Source organism: Plectropomus leopardus, unplaced genomic scaffold (genome assembly GCF_026936395.1).
Source record: "Plectropomus leopardus strain MGB_pleo_1.0 unplaced genomic scaffold, ASM2693639v1 Contig96, whole genome shotgun sequence".
NCBI lineage: Eukaryota > Metazoa > Chordata > Actinopteri > Perciformes > Serranidae > Plectropomus > Plectropomus leopardus.
The window spans coordinates 1-6,574 of NW_028274770.1; the positions used below are offsets into that span (position 1 = coordinate 1).

At 45.2% G+C, this 6,574-nt stretch overlaps 2 non-coding genes across 2 annotated transcripts; one reads left to right on the forward strand and one right to left on the reverse strand.

Annotated features, from left to right (window-relative positions):
- The first annotated feature begins 4,181 nt into the window (after positions 1-4,181).
- On the forward strand, positions 4,182-4,253 carry trnad-guc (transfer RNA aspartic acid (anticodon GUC)). Its single transcript has one exon. It is a non-coding gene; the product is annotated as a tRNA-Asp (tRNA).
- Positions 4,254-4,444: 191 nt separating this feature from the next.
- Positions 4,445-4,515, reverse strand: trnag-gcc (transfer RNA glycine (anticodon GCC)). The gene has a single exon. It is a non-coding gene; the product is annotated as a tRNA-Gly (tRNA).
- Positions 4,516-6,574: the final 2,059 nt, after the last annotated feature.

Sequence of the window (6,574 nt, forward strand, 5' to 3'; positions counted from 1 at the left end):
CCCTAAACACGGCCCTCAGGGGGAGTACATGTGTGGTGTTTGGCGGCATGTCGCAGAACATGGAAATGTGCTGCTGGTATAAATCTGGTCAGGTGGTTTTTGAAAGGTTCACATTACAACCAAGCTCACGAGAGCCGAGTACAGCGAGGGCGGCTGTCGTCTCCTCTCCACTCACACAACACTCATGCAGCCAGTCTGACCAGCAGCCCCGCAGTCCCAACCTGCAGTGGACTCTGTGACCGCTCTGAGAGCTGCCCGCCCTGCAGATGAATCACGCGTGTCCAGTTGTACAGTTACAGCAGAGACGTTATGTTTTTGTTTCCATTCTACCTGAAAGACCGGGAACAGTGTTGAGGAGTCTGCAACACTGTTCCCGGTCTTTCAGGTAGTCATCAATAAGTTGAACATTCCGAGAAGACGAGTAGCACAGAGTGTAGAGATGAAGGTTTAAAATGAACTCGGTCTCTGAATGAAATGCACAGTTGTCAAAAAGCAGGCTACAAGAAAATCACCTGAAATAAATAAAAAAAAAAAGGGAAGGAAAATAGAAATGAAAAGAAAGGACAACAAAGGAAAAGAAACATGTTTGAAAATGAACATATAACTAACATATCCAAGTTTGCAGTAAAGCAACTTTTATTAGCAAAATATTAAAATGAAAGCTCAAATAAAAGTATTATTTAACCCTTTAAAACCTGGGGGGAAAAAGTCTCATCATCAGAAGAGAGGTTTTTAGTTTTCTTTTGAAAATATTTGGCGAGGTGGCTTCTCAGATATTCATAGGCAGTGTGTCCCAGAGCTTCAGGACCTTAGACCAGAGCAGACTTTGACTGCGTAGTTTGGCTACATAGTCTTGGAAAAGTTTAAATGAAATGAAATAAAAAGTTTAATGCTTCAGCTGGGCCCTGAACAGTGCCATGGTGAACAGCTGGTGCTATTACTGGTACACAAGGCTGTATGTTATTTAGCGATATCACAATGGAGTTTGTGATGTTTGACTCGAGGTCATCGCTAGTGCTGTTCGGTCGACAAAAGCAACAGCGATGATATCCAGACCAACATCACAAACCCAAGTGTGATATTGCTTTTACAGAACATTCTACATATGGGGTATGACGCTGTAGAAAGGATGATATTGATGATTCATCAGTAGCATCATATGCAAACAATAACATGGTACATTCATGCATCTATCAGGCTTGTTTTGTCATTTATTTGGGTCCTGGTAAAGCGGGGAGAAGGATCTCCTCTCCTTCTCCTCCTCCTCCTTGTATTTTTGATTCAAAGGTTATTTATGCATAAAGAAACCAGTTCAAATTGTTGTTGTTTTGTATTTTATACAGGGGAACCAAGGTTTGAACCATGATCATTAGCTACCTTCCCGGACGATAATATCCATTGGTATCCATGTACAGTTTTGCAGCGGCGATCTGCGCAATTTGATAGTGTTGGAGCAGTTTAAAATTCTATACCTGAGCATGTGACTATATATATGAGTGAGAACAGGGTGAAGATGGCAGCTGAGGCCGCTGCCTCGGCTGATGAGTAGGCTTTGACTCGTGGTCATCGAGAAGGAAGCGTTGGCATTGATCCTGGCTTTGCAGCATTTTAGATAGATAGATAGATAGATAGATAGATAGATAGGTACTTTATTGATCCCGAGGGAAATTTAAGTAACCAGCAGCATAATAAACATACAGAATAGAATATAGACCAATAAATATACAAGCAATATATACAGAGAAAAAGAGAGATGCAGAATATGCAAAAACGCAAGATATAAAACAACAATAAACAATAAAAACAGTGCAATACCAGTATGAACAGTGCAACAGTGCAAACAGTGTTTGTCTGTGTGAGGAGGAATCAAGAGTCGTATGGCCTGAGGGACAAACGACTTCCTCAGCCTGTCAGTGGAGCAGGACAGGGACAGCAGCCTGTCACTGAAGACACTCCTCTGCCTGATGATGATGCCGTGCAACTTCTGCTCCAGCTTCCTGCTGTAGGACTCCTTCGCTTCTCTCAGTCGGACCTCGAGTTCTCCCTGTACGCCGCTTCAGCTCTGCCCGGTCTCTGTCTTGAAACGCCCTCTTTTCTTGTTGAGGAGGTTTTGACATCGCTGGTAATCCAGGGCTTGTCGTTAGGGAAGCAGCGCACAGTTTTGGTGGGAACAGCAATGTCCATGCAGAAGTTCAGGTCGTCCGTGGTGCAGTGTGTGACCCCTCAATGTCCTCGCTGTGTGGTTCTTGTAGCACACTCCAGTCAGTACACTCAAAGCAGCCCCTCAGAGCATCCACTGCCTCTGGAGACCATTTCCTGAAGGAGCGTGTAGTTGTGGGTTCCCTGAGTACCCGTGGTTTGTATAGGGGCTGGAGAAGGACAAGACTATGGTCTGATTTCCCCAGTGGAGGAAGAGGAAAGGAACAGTATGCATCCTTCACATTGGCATAAAGGAGGTCAATTGTCTTGTTTTTCCTGGTCGGACAGTTAACAAACTGATGAAATGTTGGGAGAGTAGAGTCCAAGCTGACATGATTGAAATCACCAGAGACTGCAATGAAAGCCTCGGGTGCTGTGTTTGCAGCGTCGCGATGTTAGAGTGGATGACGTCACATGCCACCTCCGCGTCTGCCCGCGGAGTAATGTAAACACAAACAGCAATGGCGTGGGAGAACTCTCTGGGCATGTAGTAAGGTCTGAGACTCACCGCAAGCAGCTCAATGTCCCGACAGCATACCGTCACTTTAACCGTTACATGTCCCGGGTTGCACCATCTGTTGTTAATTTAAAATAGTTGTTCTTATTTAAAATACTGTACACTGAAACCTGGGAAAACAAATTGCTTGATTTCTTTGGGAAGGAACATGGGAAGAATGCAATAGCGATAACAAAAGATATGATGCAAATATTATTAAGAAGCCGGTAAAAAGTAGAGATTTCTGTAGAGTAGAGATTTCATCACACAGAAAAAAACATTCCACCACACAGTGTTGCCAACTTGGCAACTTTGTAGCTATATCTAGCGACTTTTCAAACCCCTTGGCGACTTAATTTGTCAAAAGCGACCAGCAACAAATGTAGCGAGTTTCTTCTGGTCATCTGGGGAATGATTGTGTTGACAAAGCAAATCTAGCAACTTGTATTGACAAAGCTTAAAGCATCTAACACATCCCGCTCTGTGGTTCACATTACAACCAAGCTCACGAGAGCCGAGTACAGCGAGGGCGGCTGTCGTCTCCTCTCCACTCACACAACACTCATGCAGCCAGTCTGACCAGCAGCCCCGCAGTCCCAACCTGCGGTGGACTCCGTGACCGCTCTGAGAGCCGCCCGCCCTGCAGATGAATCACGCGTGTCCAGCTTACGACCAATCACAGATGATGATTTTGTACAGTTACAGCAGAGACGTTATGTTTTTGTTTCCATTCTACCTGAAAGACCGGGAACAGTGTTGAGGAGTCTGCAACACTGTTCCCAGTCTTTCAGGTAGTCATCAATAAGTTGAACATTCCGAGAAGACGAGTAGCACAGAGTGTAGAGATGAAGGTTTAAAATGAACTCGGTCTCTGAATGAAATGCACAGTTGTCAAAAAGCAGGCTACAAGAAAATCACCTGAAATAAATAAAAAAAAAAGGGAAGGAAAATAGAAAAGAAAAGAAAGGACAACAAAGGAAAAGAAACATGTTTGAAAATTAACATATAAGTAACATATCCAAGTTTGCAGTAAAGCAACTTTTATTAGCAAAATATTAAAATGAAAGCTCAAATAAAAGTATTATTTAACCCTTTAAAACCTGGGGAAAAAAGTCTCATCATCAGAAGAGAGGTTTTTAGTTTTCTTTTGAAAATATTTGGCGAGGTGGCTTCTCAGATATTCATAGGCAGTGTGTCCCAGAGCTTCAGGACCTTAGACCAGAGCAGACTTTGACTGCGTAGTTTGGCTACAAAGTCTTGGAAAAGTTTAAACCTTTAAAACAAGCCTTGTCAGGCTCCACTCGTAGCAGCCTAGACACGGGAACTGCAAGGAAATTTGGGCTGTTTTCTCCTACTGATTTTTTGAAAGCAATTATTTCCTACATAACAAACCTGACACTGTAGTTTCAGTCTTGGCAAAAGGTGTTGCACTGACCGGGAATCGAACCCGCCTCTACTCCGTGGAGGGCTATTCCAGGCAGACATCTCCTCGTTAGTATAGTGGTGAGTATCCCCGCCTGTCACGCGGGAGACCGGGGTTCAATTCCCCGACGGGGAGGTTAGTTGACTTTTCGAACATGCTGCGTGGCCTCAACTCGTCTCTGTCAGAGGGCTAAACAACATTGCTGAATCGGCTGGCAACAACAGCAAGAGCACTGTGATAGTCATGTCCGGATGGTCCACTGACTGACGTCTCTCAGTTCACATGAAAGGCCCTTCAGTAAAGCTTCAATGACGCAAAGGACTCCCTGCATTGGCCGGGAATCGAACCCGGGCCTCCCGCGTGGCAGGCGAGAATTCTACCACTGAACCACCAATGCTGTGGTGGACATCACAGTTGTGCCTGAGTCAGAAATGCATATAAAAGTGAAGAGGAGGAAAAGTTAAAAAAAAAAAAAACAGCGATGAAAAACACAAGTTAAACTACAGAGCTACTGGTGAGGCTGCCACTCGCATCGGCGCCGGAAGTATGTTAGTTCAGATCCTGTGGTGGTCTTCACAGATCACAACCCTTTGACTTTCCTTAACTCGTTGCAGTGTCCTAACCAGAGGCTGGTTCGCTGGGCTCTGTTCCTGCAGTCCTGCAGTTTGGACATTCGTCACATCAAAGGGGCGGGACAATGTGGTGGCGGACGCGTTGTCCCGTGCACCTTGTTAGCGATATGTCCTTCTGTTTGTTATAGTGTGTGATTTTCCTCTTGGCTCTGTCTAGTGTCCTTGGCCTCCCTCTGGCCCCTTAAAGGTGCTTCTAGGATCCAGTTGCTGGGGACCGAGGGGGAGCCATGGTACCAAGGTGGACCAAAGTGGTGAGGTGTTCTTTTTTTTTTTAAAATGCTTTTTCTGTTATTTTGTTGGGGTTTGTTGGGTTGTTTGGTCTTTGTTTTGTTAGTTGGGTTTAGCTGGTGGGTTGGTTGTATACCCTCACAAACAAAACAAAAAACAAAATTACAATCCATCTTTTTAAACCTGACAGGGGGTAGCACTGCTGTCTATATCTTTCGTCCATGTGCTTCTTTTGTCCTTCAGAGAAGCTGACCAGATTTATACCAGCAGCACATTTCCATGTTCTGCAACATGCCGCTAAACAGCACACCACCACACATGTACTCCCCCTGAGGGACGCGTTTAGGGACATGGTGGAAGTTGCAGATCTTTTGATCATCGCCAGTAACAGCAGCTAGTCATGCAGCGTCAGGAAACATGTGATGTTTGAGATATGATCACAAAAATGTCTCCTTGTTTCCGCCCGGTTGGCGAAGGTGATAACCACTACGCTACGGAAACGCGATAAAAGTTGTTATGCTGCGTACAGTGACAATCAGATATTAGTCTTCCGTGCTTGGTTAATAGGTGCTGAAAGCGACCTATGGTCACGTTGTACAGTTTGAACAACGAGTTGTTCCAAAACGTGTCATATGTTTACGCCCGGTTTTGAAAGTGGGGACCTTTTGTGCAGGAACCGGATATAGTGATCACTAACTTTACTAACTTTTCCCATTCATTGTCTATGGTAGAGACTATCACTACAGATGCAATATATTTTTGGCCAAAAGTGGAATTGTGGTGGCGCTGTTTCCCCACTTTTTAAGGAGATGAGTTTATCTTAGTTTATCTAGTTCCTCGTCTTTCTCCTACTGCCAGCTAGTGGCCTTAGTTATGCGTAATTTTGTAATTAACTTTATAGTTCTATCGTGTTTTGCATTTATTGTATAATGTTAAACAATAATCCCATATCTAAGTAATTATTAATTAAGTTCTTTATAGTCCATTGGATAACGTTATGTGTGATTACTTAATAAGGTCAAACCAAGGATCTTCAAAGCTGTGTGTTTGAGGGGCGTGATCGGGAGGATGGCAAACACCATGTTCAAGCATAATGGTGTCCACATGTTTGTTATTACTGCAATAGGACAATAGTGGTGATGAGATACGTGACTTTATACATAACGGGTCAAATTGAGTAATTCATCGAAAGGTACCCCTCCCTGAGCTACCACCTTATCGTGGTGGAGGGATTTGCGTGTCCCAGTGATCCTAGGAGCTCAGTTGTCGGGGGCTTTATGCCCCTGGTAGGGTCACCCATGGCAAACAGGTCCTAGGGGAGGAACTACACAAAGTGTAGCTCAACGGACCCCTATGATGAACGAGACAAATGGTCCAGAGTTTCCCTCGCCCGGACGTGGGTCACCGGGGCCCACCCTGGAGCCAGGCCTGGGGGTGGGGCTTGATGGCGAGCACCTGGTTGCCGGGCCTTTACCCATGGGGCCTGGCCGGACACAACCCGAAACGGCGACGTGGGACCTCCTGCCCATGGGCTCAACACCCGTAGGAGGGGCCATAGGGGTCGGGTGCCATGTGAGTTGGGCAACAGCCGAAGGC